Genomic DNA, 14,558 nt, shown 5'->3' with positions numbered 1-14,558 from the left:
TCATGTCAAGCCAGGTTTTCCTCTTGTGATGTCATTGGCCCTCTTTGAAAACAAAGAATGACCATCCCTCATGCAGATGATTTATTTACTTCTTTTGATTTCATATTTCTAAATGGCTATAAATTCTTACTTGAGTAGAATATCCATTTTAAAATCTTTTTTTATTTCAAGTTTAATCTTTGCAACAAAAAATGATAAAATGTTGAATACTAAAATTTGTGAAGACAGTTTTGTTTTTTCTTGAAACTAGAAAAGATTTTAGGCAGATTAAGAAGAGACATTCATGCTACAGGAAGAGGGTTGGAAGAATTTCTTTTAAATATGCAATTCAAATACAGTATATTTCTTTAAGTCATAATGCCATTCACAATTATTTTACTTGCATTTAACTCATAATACTCTTATTCTATTGTTTTCTGCATGCATATCTAGACTTGGAAGAAAACTAAGGGATAATTTAGTTCAGTCTATTCATTTTACAGATGAAAAAACTGAGGCCCAGGAAGATTAATTTAGCTAAGGTCATCCAGAATTTGAGCCTCACTCCTCCAATTCCAGGGGCATTACTCTTTCTAATATACCCAACCACTTTTTCCATACAATAGCACAAAAATGTATCTTTTAGAACTAATTTTAACTTGACAGGAACAAAAGAAATTAATATCATTGACATTTTACTTACACAAAAAAGAGCTAGAAATCAAAAAACCTTTAATTTTAATGCGGTATTGTTTTTCTCATGAAAATTAGCTTCAATAAAATTGTAAAGTAACAGAAAGAAATCTGAATTTGAAGTCAAAGGAAGTGGCTAAAAATGATGGTTTTGGCACTTACTCCCCATGTGACCCTAGGCAAATCACCTCTCAGTCAAAATTGCCTTGTCTTAAAAAGGAGAGATTTTGATTACATTCTTTCACGTACTCAATAAGGATTTATTAGGCATCTACTGTGGGTTAAGTATTGGGGATATAAGGCCAAAACATAATAAAATTTGCCTTCAGGGAGTTTATGTTCTGTCGATAAATAAACTGGTATGTCCCAGCCCAGTGTTCAGTGAGCCTGCTTAATTTTGTATTCCCTCTTCTACTTGGTTATCATGGGTTTCCAGTGTCAACAGCGCCACAGAGCTTACTGATGTGCCACATGTAATGAAAAGGCAAGGTCACAACTTCTATTAACTAATTCATTCTGTAGTCATTTGGGTTATAACTAACTCTTCGTATCATAATCACTACTTTGGAATTTGATACAAGTTGAAGTCTTTTTTTTGTTTTTCACTGACCTTAAAGTCCAAGTTAAATAAATGTCAGTTTCTCTCAACCATTAGAATTTTATTTATTCTGCACATCCCCTTTCCAAGGAAGCATCAATATTGTCCCTGGATGTCTGCTTCATTAAAAGACCATCTTGTCATTGATCTCTGTGTGAAAAACATTAGGGAGAGGTATACAACTATTGATGACAGTTCACAGAATAGGCTGTTAACTTTATTAACTATTTCAAATGAGGAAAAAAGTATAATTCAGTGTTCCTAGCTTATAGATATTTTTTTGCCATAAATCTTGAAATGAAGATGATCACAAAGTATTGGACTCCTAGACTGAGAGGAAAAAAGGATTTTAGAGTTCATCGGCTCTCTCATACTACAAATTAAGAAATAAAGACCCAGAAATGATGGCTGATGTGCCCAAAGTCACACAGTTAGTGAGCAGAAATGTCTTCAGGTAAAAGACACATTGGTGATACTTAAGTAATATTGGGATTTCCCTTTGGTGGGGTGTTGCTGCATAAAATTAAAGGGCAAACATTCATGAATATAATTTTTTTTTACTATTATATATCCTTTGTTGAACCAACAATTTATTTTGAATCCTTCCAGATGTTCTGCTGGACATATGACTGTTCTGTTCTGTTTTGGTTTGTTTTCCTTTTCTGATTTTCTCCTTTATTCTGTTTTTTAAATAAAATAAAATTATAATAAATTTTTAACAATAAAATTAAAGGATGTAGCTAGAAGGACTCACTAAGGATGCAATTAGCTGGTACAATAAATACAGCACTCAATCTGGAGGCAGGAAGACCTAAGTTCAAATATCACCTTATACACTTTTACTAGATGTTTTTCCCTTGGTCAATCACTTAACCTTCCATCTCCCTCAAGTTTCTTCATTTTCAGAATGAGGATAATAATAGCATTCACCTTCCAGGATTATTATGAGGATTGGATGAGATACTATTTTTCAAGGGTTTTGCAAAACTTAAAGTGCTTTATAAATGAATGACAATCGAATAGGTTGTAGCACTGAATTTTGCCACTCTTTGTATTTCATTGTAAGTTGAAATGCTGTTTGAAATCTAGTAAAAGTTCACATTCATGGTGAAAAGATGAACAAATTGTCTTGAAACTAATTTGATTAAATCAGTTTGAGAGCCCTGTAGAGGCACTGTTTCTAACCCATGGCTAGAAGACACATGGTTCCCGTTAATGGTCAAATGTCCTGGGCTTAAGTTCCATCTCTGATTTCTATGAGATATGTAATTCTAACTCATTTCAAGCAAATCATTTCACCTCTCTTTTCCCTGTTTCTGCATCTTTAGGATAAGGATACTAGCCTAGATAATTTTCTAGGTCACTTTTCTCTTTCTTTCATTATCTGATAATACAATTCTAGTAATTAATAGACAATTCATTTATGGGTTTTTATGTTTATATATTGAGTAGATATTTGAATTTTTGCAGATAAACCCATAATTATCACTATCATCTAATTTTCACATTAATATTGATAGGGAAAAGATTTCATTGGAGTAAGGATGTTTCAATGAAAAACTTACTCCATCACTTTGGACTGTCAATTCTCTCCCATTTATTGTGTTGTTTCCCCAAAAGACCGAAAAGTTTACTTGGTTTTGGTTACTTTGGTGGACCAGTGTTGGTTAGAAAAAGGACAGGAAGCTAAGGTTTTTTTTTCTTTTTTTTAATTTGAGTGATCTCTACAACATTGAATTAGTACAGTATTGTAAACAGAAGTGTGTTCAAAGTCTTTTTTTTTTTTTTTTTTTTTGTTTTGTTTTCAGGAAATGTACCCAGGGCTAGCTTTGAGAAAATATACAAAATTGGACTGTTGTTGCTGTGATTTCCTAAACAACTGCTGTATTTCGTAAGTTTCTCTATTTTCTTTTAAAGGGATGGAAGGGTCTTTTGAGTGGAAATAGATGATTTCTTATTACTTGAGAATAAGAGTTTTATTTTTAAACTGGATTATAAATAACGGATTATATCTCCTTTAAACTTACTTTCTTGAATATTATTTTCATATGTTTTAGGAATGAGTGGGATGGACATTTACTAATTGTGTAAACCTGAAAAAGTAACTTACTTCTGTAGACCAACCTCAATTTCCTAATCTGTAAAATGAGATGATGAAGGAAATGGCAAACCACTTCACCATTTTTGCCTAGAAAACCTCCATATGGAGTCATAAAGAGTTAGACATGATTAAAACAACTAAATAAAAAGAAAAAAAAAAAAGAGTAGTTTGTCCAAGAACCACATGTATGTCCTTGATTTGGTTTGTTAACTATTCTCTTGATGGACTATTACATGCAGTGTATCACTAGGTCAAATGATCACATTCTTACAGTTTAAACTTCCTGGATTTCACAAAAAGACTAATATAGATAGCTGACAGATCTTATAGATCCTGTTCAAAGAAAGAATCTTGTTTTAATAATCTGAACCAATTAATATAATCTTCCAGATGCTCAAACTTAATCATTTATACTCAGTAGAGTCCAAAGGAGCGAACTGACCAACTCAATAAGTTTATAAAGATGTAAACCATTGTTTTGGGTCTTGGAAAAGTGAGGATTTCATTAGAACCCTGATGATCACTCAGCACCCAGGGAACTTATAAAGTCCCTTCTACACAGCTTTATCATTCTCAAACAGATCCTATACACTATTTTGCAGATGAGAAAATTGAGACCCAGAAAGTTTTTATACTACTTTACCAAGACAACAAATCTCAGAGCTGGGATTTAAACATGAGTCTTGTGACTTTAAATCCAGTGCTTTTCCCCCTCTTCTTAGTCTCTGTATTGACAATGAATTTGGATCTTGTTGAAGATGAGGGATTAAATTTACATATCTGGGAGATTATTTGATTGGTTTAGGATTAGGGACATATAAAGCCTCCTTCTTTGAACAAGGCCTATAAAGGGGTCAGGCAGGTCAGACAGGGTTCAGAAAAAACTGAGTTTTCTGAGGCTTAATCACAATGACTATATAAGTTCCCAAGATAAGAGACATAATTAGTTTCCTCCAAAAAGATGCCATTTGATACCTTCCATTCTGTGTGTGTGTGTGTGTGTTATACACACAAACTACCTTGCATTGGGTGATTGAATGAAAATATGTATCCTCCATTGAGAGACTACATCAATATATAGATAAACCTTCTACTGGGAGATTGAATTTAAACCATGATTCACCTTCCTGTAATCTCACCAAGGTGGTCAGATCATCCTGGTTAACCCCTTTATGTTAGTATACATCAGAAAAAAAAGAAAAACATTGAGTTCCAGTATGTTTCCCTGAATGTAACAGAATATTGTATTTCTTTACAGAAGGTGACAGTTTATCTTGATACTTATTTGTCTTTGGATGTTCTGTTTAGGATGGGGGTAAGGTATAATGTTAGTCCAGAAAACATGTGATGAGTAAGGTAATAATTTGGGGAGCAAAAAATTAAATTGAGTCCACATAATAGACAGACTTGTCTATCAGATTTATGATATATGGTTGTGAGTTTTTAAATCTCAAATTCCTTCCTAAGTTGACAAAATGTATTGATTTTCTTTACTTACTCCTTTCTCTGCTAACTCACACATGAGAAATCAGCCACAACTTCCTTTCTTCTTGCCTCCTGGGAATGAGACAAAATTAGCTTTTGCCCCTTCCATAATTGTCTATTATATAACTATTAGATTGAAGGGAAGGGATAGATGCCATCTGTCTTTGCAACAGATGCCTTCTGTAACACTTCAGTCACACAACACACATTTATGAACAGGTAGGAAAATGCATGTTCCAAACTGTACAACTTTCACACTCAGAGATTGGCTTCCAGAGCACAGTACTACCTGGGATAGTATTCCCAGTGAGGTTTGTAACCCAGCGTTATTTGCCATCTTGCCTAATGCTTGGGGATGATCACATTCACTTGTGGACAACACCAGGAGGAGCCACCCCCTCAACTCCCTCCTTTGGAATGCAATATCAGAATATAAAGTGACTAATAAATTTATGAGTTTTTAGAAAAACAAAAAAGAATAAAAGTTTTTGAAGATTAAAGGCCAGGTACTAAACAATGATGGAAAATTATATAACATAAAACAGTACATTTGATAAGTATTTATTGGAACAGTATTTCAGTCAAGAAGTATTTAATAAGTGCTTGTTATGTGATAGGTACCACAGGAAGCTAGGTGGTTCAATAGTTAGAATTCGGGATCTGCAGTCAGGAAAACCTGAATTCAAATTTAGCCTTCACTTATGACATTGGGAAAATCACTTTCTCAATATGCCTCAGTTTCCTCAAATGTAAAATGAGGCTAATAATAGCACATATCTTACAGGGTTATTGTGAGGATCAAACAACATGATGGCTGTAAATAATGCTTAGCACAGTACTTGATATATAATAAGTACTGTATTATGGTTGCTGTTCAGTTGTTTAAGTAGTATCTGACTCTGTGACCCTAATTGGGGTTTTCTTGGCAAAGATACCAGAGGAAATGGTTTGCCATTTCCTTCTTCAGCCCATTTTATAGATAAAGAAATTGAGTCAAATAGAATTAAATGACTTGATCAGAGTCTTATAGCTACTATATGTCTGAACCTGAATTTGACCTTAGGTTTTCCTTATTCCACTAGATGTTCTATCTACTTTATCACCTAACTACCCCAAAATGTACTTATATAAAAGCTAATTCCCTTCCTTGTCTTTTCCTTATTCCTTTCTCCATATATCCAACCTGAAGCTCCGGGGATGAAGGAAAAGACAAAAAAACTCAGGTTCTGCTCTCAAGGAATTTATTTTATAATGGGAGTATATGCAAACAATCACCCACATAACAAAATAAATAAAGTGTAAATGGAAGGAAATCTCACATGGAAGATACAAGCAATAAGGTTGGCAGGGACTAGAAAAGATATCCTCCAAAAGGTGGGATTGAACTGAGTCTTGAAAAAAGCCAAGAAGGGAAGATGAGGAGGGAGAACATTACAGGAATGGGGGCTTCTAATGCAAAGGGCATCCAGAGATGCCCATCAAGAGAGTAGTAGTAAGATTAATTTATCTGGGTAGGTCTTGTTGACTGTGGACATCAATCATGAACAAGTCTAGGGAAAATCAAAATAGACACAACCCTGTTATGGCATGGCCCTCAAAGAGGCTACAAACTATGTTCAAGATATAAATAGAAGGTAAGTTTTCTGCAGGCAATGACTGTTTTGTTTTTGACTTTTGTTTCCTTAATATTCCTTGCATAGTAACTTAGACATAATAGACATTAAAAATAGGTGCATGTCTATTTTTGAAATAGACAAAGAGGGATTGTTTGCAAACATGAAAAATTTTTGACAACTGCAGTAACAACACTCTAATTAAAAAGCAAGCATGGGCCTGGGGACACACAACTAAAACGGAGAAAAAGAAGTGGTAACTAAGAGGTGATTCTATCAGTTCACTTTTTCTTTTGATGCTTACTTGGCTTTTGTGATGGATTCTAGGCTATATAATCAAAAAGACCTGGAGAAGGTTCGCAGGAGAGTCACAAAATCTGATTAAAAGATTTAACAATGGAGGTTATACGGAGACAACAAAAAAGACAGAATTATTTAGCTTGAAGAGGGAAAAGAAAGAAAAAGAATTAAAGAATATCCTTCAAGTAAATAAAGGAGTCAGAGAAAAATGGGACCAGTTTTCCTTTTTTTATTATTAATGGAATAACAAATGAAAGCAGGATTAAATAAAAGTGTGAGAGAATTTAGATATGATTTCTGCACATTGAGGATGAATAAAGATTGAAATAATTAAAGAGAAAATTTGGAATTTTTCCTCTGCAAAACCTTTTTTTTTAAACAATAGAACACATCTTTCTTTCTTTTGACTATCATGTATTTTATCAAACTATGGATAGACCCACAATAGTACATCTACTTCCATCATGTTGGAGCCTGAAAAATCCTTTCCCTTTAGAAAGAAGCCCTTGTACTCAAAAAGTAGAACACATTGTTCAGAATGGTTTAGAAACTAGGTTAGGAAAAATGAATTATCTGATCTCTCATTTAGTTTCAAAACCTCTGTGATCCTGAATTTCTCAAGTCTCTTTTACTCTTTTTTTTTTTACTTTTTGTTAATACTTTAATCACTTTTCTTTTCCTATAGCTCCAACAACCTAGGTGCAGAGCTTTCTAGGCCTGTTTTCCCCAGAGGCCTGTGATTCTGAGAGTTGGAAGGGTTCTCCCTCAAACCAATTAATCCAACCTATATCTGACCAGTAGTCACCTCTAGAAAACTCATAGTATATGATTCATATTTCACTTCTTGGTCTCCAAGGATGATGAACTCAGAACCATTAGGGGTAGCACATTATAGTTTTAGGAAGATCTAGAGTTATTTTGTTTATATCAAGCAATAATTTTGCTTCTGAAGTTTCTGTGCTTCTTTGTACCTCTGGGACTCTAAAGACCAAGAAAAGTAGAATCTCTTTCTCCCATGACAGCGACGGCCATTCTTTACCTGGCCATTAGGTAAAGCTGCAAGTAGAATCCCAAATTTGGAGTCAGAAATGACATGTTGTAAATGCTGTTTTAGGTGTCTCCAGATTGGGTGACCGTGGACAGATTATTTAATCTTTTCTCATTTTTTATTTTCATCTATAAAATGAGGCTCATAAAAATACCTATTATAGATGGTTGTTGTGAGGGTCAAATGAAATCATCTCCAAAGGTGTTTTATAAATGTTAAAGTGCTATATGAAAATTAGAGTTTATTATTTTTTGTTGTTGTTCAGTCGTTTCAGTCATGATCCACTCTTTATAACCCCAGATGGGTTTTTCTTGGCAAAGAGCTGGGGCAGTTTTCCATTTCCTTCTCTAGCTCATTTTTACAGATGAGGAAACTAAAGCAAAAAAGATTAAATGACTTGTCCGGGGTCACATAGCTATTGAATATCTGAAGCCAGATTTGAACTCAGGAAGATGAGCCATCCTGACTCCAGGTCAGAGTCTATCTATTCTATTTAACTTTGTCACTTAGTTGACCCCTTTTATTGTTATTTTTATGTTTTATGTCCTATGTTTTTAATATAGCTTTCATTATCTTATCTCCCAAATTCTGATCTCATTATATACTGTTTTTTAAATCTGAAAGTGTTTCCATTTATACCTTTTAAACTTATTATTTTCTCTATAATTTTTAGTTGAGATCCTTTTTAATCCTTGCTATGTCATCCAAGTGTGTGGCTTATCCTTTTATGTCATCTGCATATTTGATAAATGCACCATAAATCTTACTAACCATAAAGTCAGAAGGACATTTTATTGTCTACATCCCGCTTCTTATCTCCACACCAGTTCATTCTGTTAACTAGTCCTCTGAATTTCAGAGCACTTTGTTTCATTCATTTGGCCCTCAACCCTGATCCTGTCATACACTGGAGTGAAATAAATATTTGGGATGTAAGGTCTAAGATGGAATGAGGCCATACTGAAAATTAACTATGCACTTTTGGAAGCCAAGTCTGTAGTGGAATGTTTACTGAATCTGGCTGTCTGAGATTCATGTTTTTATGGCCAAAACATTCAATGGATACATTTTTATTTAGGCAGACAGTCAATATAAAAGTGGTAGTAATAGGTATGCAAGGTGATGAATGAGTACAAGAAATATTTCAAAGGACTTTGTGACTTTTTAAATTTAGGGCATGATGAAGAAGAGCAGGATAAAGGTGACTCTGAAGTTTTTAGAGACTGAGATGATTATGATACCGTTGATGAAGACAGATAAGATGGGAAAGGAAATCAATTCAAGGAGAATCTTCAAAGAGATTTTCCAATATTTGAAACCATTTTAATATCTTACTCGCAAACACCCCTTATCAATTTACCATTGCCTCAAGATCATTTTTTTGTCTTTCATTTTATTGGCTTTTGAGATGAGAGAGAAATGTTGTGAAGGGAGGAAGATTGTTTTGCTTTGCTTTTTGTGTGTGTGTATGTGTGCGTGTTTGCGTTTTTTTTTCCCTGCCAGTGTGCCTGTCTTTAAACTGTGAATGCATTCTTAAAATATTCAAACAAATGAATAAACATATCAGTTCCTGGAACTTCAAGAGAAATGTGTATGCATTTATGAGTAGTTTTTACCCACATGGAACCCAGAAGTAATTCTGGGTATTTGTTTGCTTCATTAGAGGCATCAAAAATGTTTTCTCAATATAAATATTTCTAGATGGTGTATTTTGAATGCCCATATAGAAGCTGGTTCAAATTAACTCTCATTTACTGATTTCCTTTTGCTATATTAAAGCATAATGGGAAAAATGGTATAAAAGATGACACACAACAGGAAATCTCAAGTCCTAGATTTATACATTTTTGGAATCATTGCTTTTTTCCATTTCTTATTCATTCATTTCTCACATGCCTACCCTGAATTCAGCAATATGTTAGGAATTCTGGGAGGGCTATAAAAGAAATCTATCTTTGTCCTTAGAAAATTTAATTTAGATAAGTTAGAAAAATACAAGTAGAAAAATTTTAAGGTAGCTTACAAGTATATATTTAGAGTATGATATAGATTTTTTAATTTTATTTAAAGCTATTTAGAAGAAAGAAAAGGTCTAGGAATAACTTTAATATCCTTGTTTCCAAGTCTTCTTCCATAGATGGGTATTTTACTTATAATTATTCTAGGAACACATAAACTTAGCAAAGTTTATCTTGGCAGAATGAACTTAAGGTTTGCACAGATACACAGGACTCTGAAATGAAGGTTGTATGTGTATCTGACATCAAATAAAAATCAATTGGTAATGGAAAATTTTCACCCAAAGACAAAAATGCAAATCAGTATTCATAGAAATAGGGAAATTGCTTGAATAAGTGTTCACAATAGGAATTAAGCTCTAATAATTCCTAACAGTCACTTTCAGGACACAGTCTAACAAAAAATAAACAAAAAGGCACACATAAAGAAAAGGATAAAGTATTTTCAAAGACAGAAAAGCAGAGAACAAAGTAAAATCTGTCTCTTGTATGGAAAGCACCTTGAGAAAAAGAGAATCCAGTAAAATCCACTGTTCCATTTTGGAAATGTACTGAATAGTTAAGCATGCATTGAAATTTCTTCTCTATTTAGGGAACCAAGGGAAAAAAGAAAACATATGAAAGTGATCAAAAGAAAAATAAATAGTGTGGGAAAGATAAATAGAAAGAGAGTCAAAATGTCAAGAGGAGGTCAAACTTGATCTTAAGAGGCAATTTTCTTGTTTTCATTCCTTCTTCCTCCAGGTGTCAGTGTGTGATGTCATTGAGGGCTAGACTATAAACCAGCAAAGACCTGAAATTTTTGGAGTTTTCTCCAGAGAAAAGTAGGGGAGAGACACTTTATGAGTCCAAGTGAAGTCTTTCGAATTGAATTTCTGTAGTAAAATTTTAATTGTTGTTACCTCTTTCTCCAATTTCATTCATGTTTTTTGTTGCTTTTCTGGCCCATGGGATAGAAAGGAATGTGCACTTCCCCCACCTTATTTCTTTTTTGTTGTTTTTTGCTGAGGCAATTGGGGCAATTGTGTGACTTGCCCAAGGTCATACAGCTAGGAAGTGTTAAGTGAATGAGGCTGAATTTGAACTCGGGTCCTCCTGACTTCAGGGCTGGTGCTCTATCCATTGCACCACCTAACTGCCCTTAATTCTGCTAAACCAAATGTGTTTAGGATCCAGGTCAATGGTCAACTAGAGAAGGTCTGTTCTGAAGGGAGAAGTCTTGCTTCACTCTAATAAAACCTAATAAAAATATTTCTGAATAGAGTGAAGGTAAATAGGAGAATTCATCCAAGCTTCATCAGTGAGGTCTTCATAGTAAATCCTTATTCTAATTGCTGATTATTCCTTTAATTTTCTTGTGACTTTTAGTACCCTTAAAAAATTCTAGTAGCAAATTATAACTGGCTTTATACTTCAAGTTCATGAAGCTCCTCTACGTAAGATGTGGTTTCCATTGTTTTTAAATATTCATTAAAGCCAATTACATGGTAGATCTTGTTTCTTGGAGACTCTTATCATGGCAATACACCCCATGAATACTCCAGTATATAACTGAAATCTAACCAGTTCTCCCAAAAGATATGTCCTTTGGGAAGAGGTCACTCCAACTACCCCCAAGCTATATCTTATTAATATAAGATTGGCATTCTCTGTTTCTTAAACACTTTCTTACAAGAATACTGGCAAGACTTTGTCAAGTATCATTGTGGTACAGTCTGAAGTAATCTGATATCTGCAGCAATGAAGGTAAAGGAAACATGAGACTCTAAAGTGTTTTGAGATCTTCAGAATGTATATGTTATATAAAGTTTTTAATTATTTAGAATAATTCATTTTGCATTTAAGTGCTTTTAATATTTAGATCTACTCTGTCACAATGGTAATGTTGGTAAGGCATAATAGCAGAGCCAGAGTCCTTTTTAGTTGACTCTGGGAAGGTTATATTTTCCCCTGCACTTGTCTTTTTATCTCTGCTCTTCACTCCCCAGTGAAGAAATGGCAGTTTTGCTGGATGGTGTAAAGCACTGAGAGCCTCTTCATGGAAATTACTATGCAATATAAATATAAATGAAGAAGAGTGAAAAATGAGATGTCTCTAAAGAGAAAATATGTAGTATATATTCACTTTGAGTTTCAGTAGAAGAGTAAAGATCAATATGGTGAACATCACTTCTCAGGATAACAAATCTTTACTCTCTATTCATTTCATTTGAACTGATACCAAGTTTCTTGCAAATTATAAGGGTGACATTTATTTCTGCTACTCTGGTCATAATTACTGTCATTGTGTCAGAACTATCTTTGGGCATCCCAGATATCACAGTCCTCACAGGCTGAAGTTTTCCATTTTCTGCAGTGCTTAAAAAAAATTCCCTCACATATTTCTGATCAGACCCACACCCAGTAGTGGACAATTAGCCCTATCTTTGGATCTGACTGACATAACTTTTATTTTTTAATTTTCTTTTACTGGATTTCTTTTAATTATGATAAATTTCAATTTGCTTTCCCGGCATAGTTAACAACCTTGCCTCCCTTTTTCGTTTGTCTTAACATTCCTACTGATGAATTAACCTTTTGTCCTCTTCTAAATGGTAATGTTAGAAGAGGTTTCATGCTTCATTGCTTCTTAATATTTCTTAAATAATTAGTTCACTGTTGTAGTAGGTTGACTTATCCTTTTCCAAGACAGTGAGGGGGAGAAAGAGTCTATCAATGGACCAGATACTACTAGTGACACAAAATCGGTCATGTTTAAGAGGGAAAAAAGACAATCAAGAACTTGGAATGAAAGTCCGTGAATCTACAGAAATTAAACTGCTTCTTTGAAAGGTTCCTTGCCTTTACATAGCTTCTTTCCTTGTTCAACTCAGTTTCATATGTACACATATGAAAAGATTCAACTTTTAGCTGATTTGCCCTCCTGCAGATCCTGTAGAAAACCTTTTGCAAGTTTCCATGATAAAAAATGAAAGTTTCATAAGCTCTAATATAACTTTATGCCCATTCAACCTCAGTTTTAGTTTTCAGTGGGTAGCAAGAACATCTATAGGCATTGCTTTGTAAAGAGCTCAGTAATCATCTCCAATGTTTCTTATTTTTCTCTTGAGTATTTGAAACTAATAACAACAGCAAAAAGACATACTATTGATGGTCTGCATATAGGGGCCATTGATTTTGGTATAAAAATTCTTTGTATTTACTGGGCAAAGGTATTATTAAAGAAGATTCTTGAGAGAGGATCACTTTTTCTCCTTTGAGACTCTATATGTCATATTGTAGGATCACATGGAGGTAGACTAGAGAACCAAGAAATCTGACTTTAAATATTTACTCTAAGTTATTTTCAAAACTCCCTTGTCTATTCCCACAGAGCTCAAATGAGCACACCATCCAGTGCATATAGATGGGTAAGACTTGGAGACAACATGGAACAGTGCAAAGTACACTGGAGTTGGAGTCCAAGGATTGTATTAGAATCATGGCTAACATGGCTGTTTTGTGCCTTAAAATATATCTCTGAATTTTGAATATTCTACTACAAAAGACCATAAGAAAGGTACATGTAGGAAGAAAAATGATGAGTTTTGCTATGGACATGATGATTCATCCCCATGTTGATGGGAATGTCCAGAGTTCAGGCAGTTGTCAGTTCAGGATTGGACTTCAGGAGAGAGGTAAGGGATAGATATGGAGCTGCTGGCATTATCTACATAAACATTATCATGAAATCCAGGGGAAATTAAGGGAAAGAGCACAGAATAAAAAGATCCTTTTTTAAAATGTTCACTCACTCTCCCCTTCTTAATGCATTCTAAAATTTTAACAGAAATATGAAGTCAATTTCATTTGCAAAATTGAAACATACTCACCCATCCCACTTTTTGAAATTCAGGATAGTGTTAGCCCTTTTCCAGTTCTACAGCAGCTCTCCCTAAAAGAGCATTGCAGATCATTGCAGTACCATTATCCACTTTGCTTTAATGCATTAGAATGTTGGTGATTTTGGTCTGGTGACTTGAACTCCTGAAAGGCAGCTAGATATTCTTTCATAATCTCCTTACTTATTAGATTCAAATTGCTATTAGAAAATTTTGTTCTGTCCTTTCTGGTCTAATGAGCATGCTTCTTTTCAGAGAAAAAAACATTAAATAAAAATTATAATTGCCTCTGCCCTTGATCCTATACTTTTTTTCCTAAGACCCACCTTGCCTGTGTTCATTATACAGTGACAGATTAATGAACACTTTTTATTAAAACTAGAAAATGTTATTTTGCCATACAGTCAATGTACACATATGCCCACAGTTCACTGCGAAAAATAAAATTTACTTTGATTATTTATGAGGCCAACACAGATGTTAGTTATTTGAAGTAACCATCACCATTATCATGATATCATTTAAAATGCCATTTCAGCTTCTTGTGCTGCTTTTATTCAACAGTTCAACTCATATCTAAATTTCTAAGTTATATGTTCTAAGGAAATTTAGCTGAGATCTGTACGCTTGCTCTATCATGATATTTGAATTCTAAGCTCAATTATTTCCATGATATTTTAAGATTCACATTTTGAAACATGCTACTTCTATACTTCATTTCACAGATACCGTTAGAGAATATTCATTCTCCATCAATTATATCTTACTATGAGACCAGCCCCTTATAATCTCCTGTTATGCATTTCTTTGATGATATCATTTATAGCACTTTTCTTACATTT

At 33.9% G+C, this 14,558-nt stretch overlaps 1 protein-coding gene across 2 annotated transcripts in view; it reads left to right on the top strand.

Annotated features, from left to right (window-relative positions):
- Positions 1-14,558, top strand: part of MARCHF1 (membrane associated ring-CH-type finger 1) — a 1,010,725-nt gene that overhangs the window by 344,640 nt on the left and 651,527 nt on the right. For both annotated transcript variants that reach the window (XM_031942769.1, XM_031942767.1), the window contains exon 2: positions 3,079-3,161. The gene's annotated coding sequence lies outside the window, so the exon portion shown is untranslated. The remainder of the gene's footprint in view (positions 1-3,078; positions 3,162-14,558) is intronic.

This window comes from Sarcophilus harrisii, chromosome 6, assembly GCF_902635505.1.
Source record: "Sarcophilus harrisii chromosome 6, mSarHar1.11, whole genome shotgun sequence".
NCBI lineage: Eukaryota > Metazoa > Chordata > Mammalia > Dasyuromorphia > Dasyuridae > Sarcophilus > Sarcophilus harrisii.
This window is presented reverse-complemented; position numbering and strand designations above follow the sequence as displayed.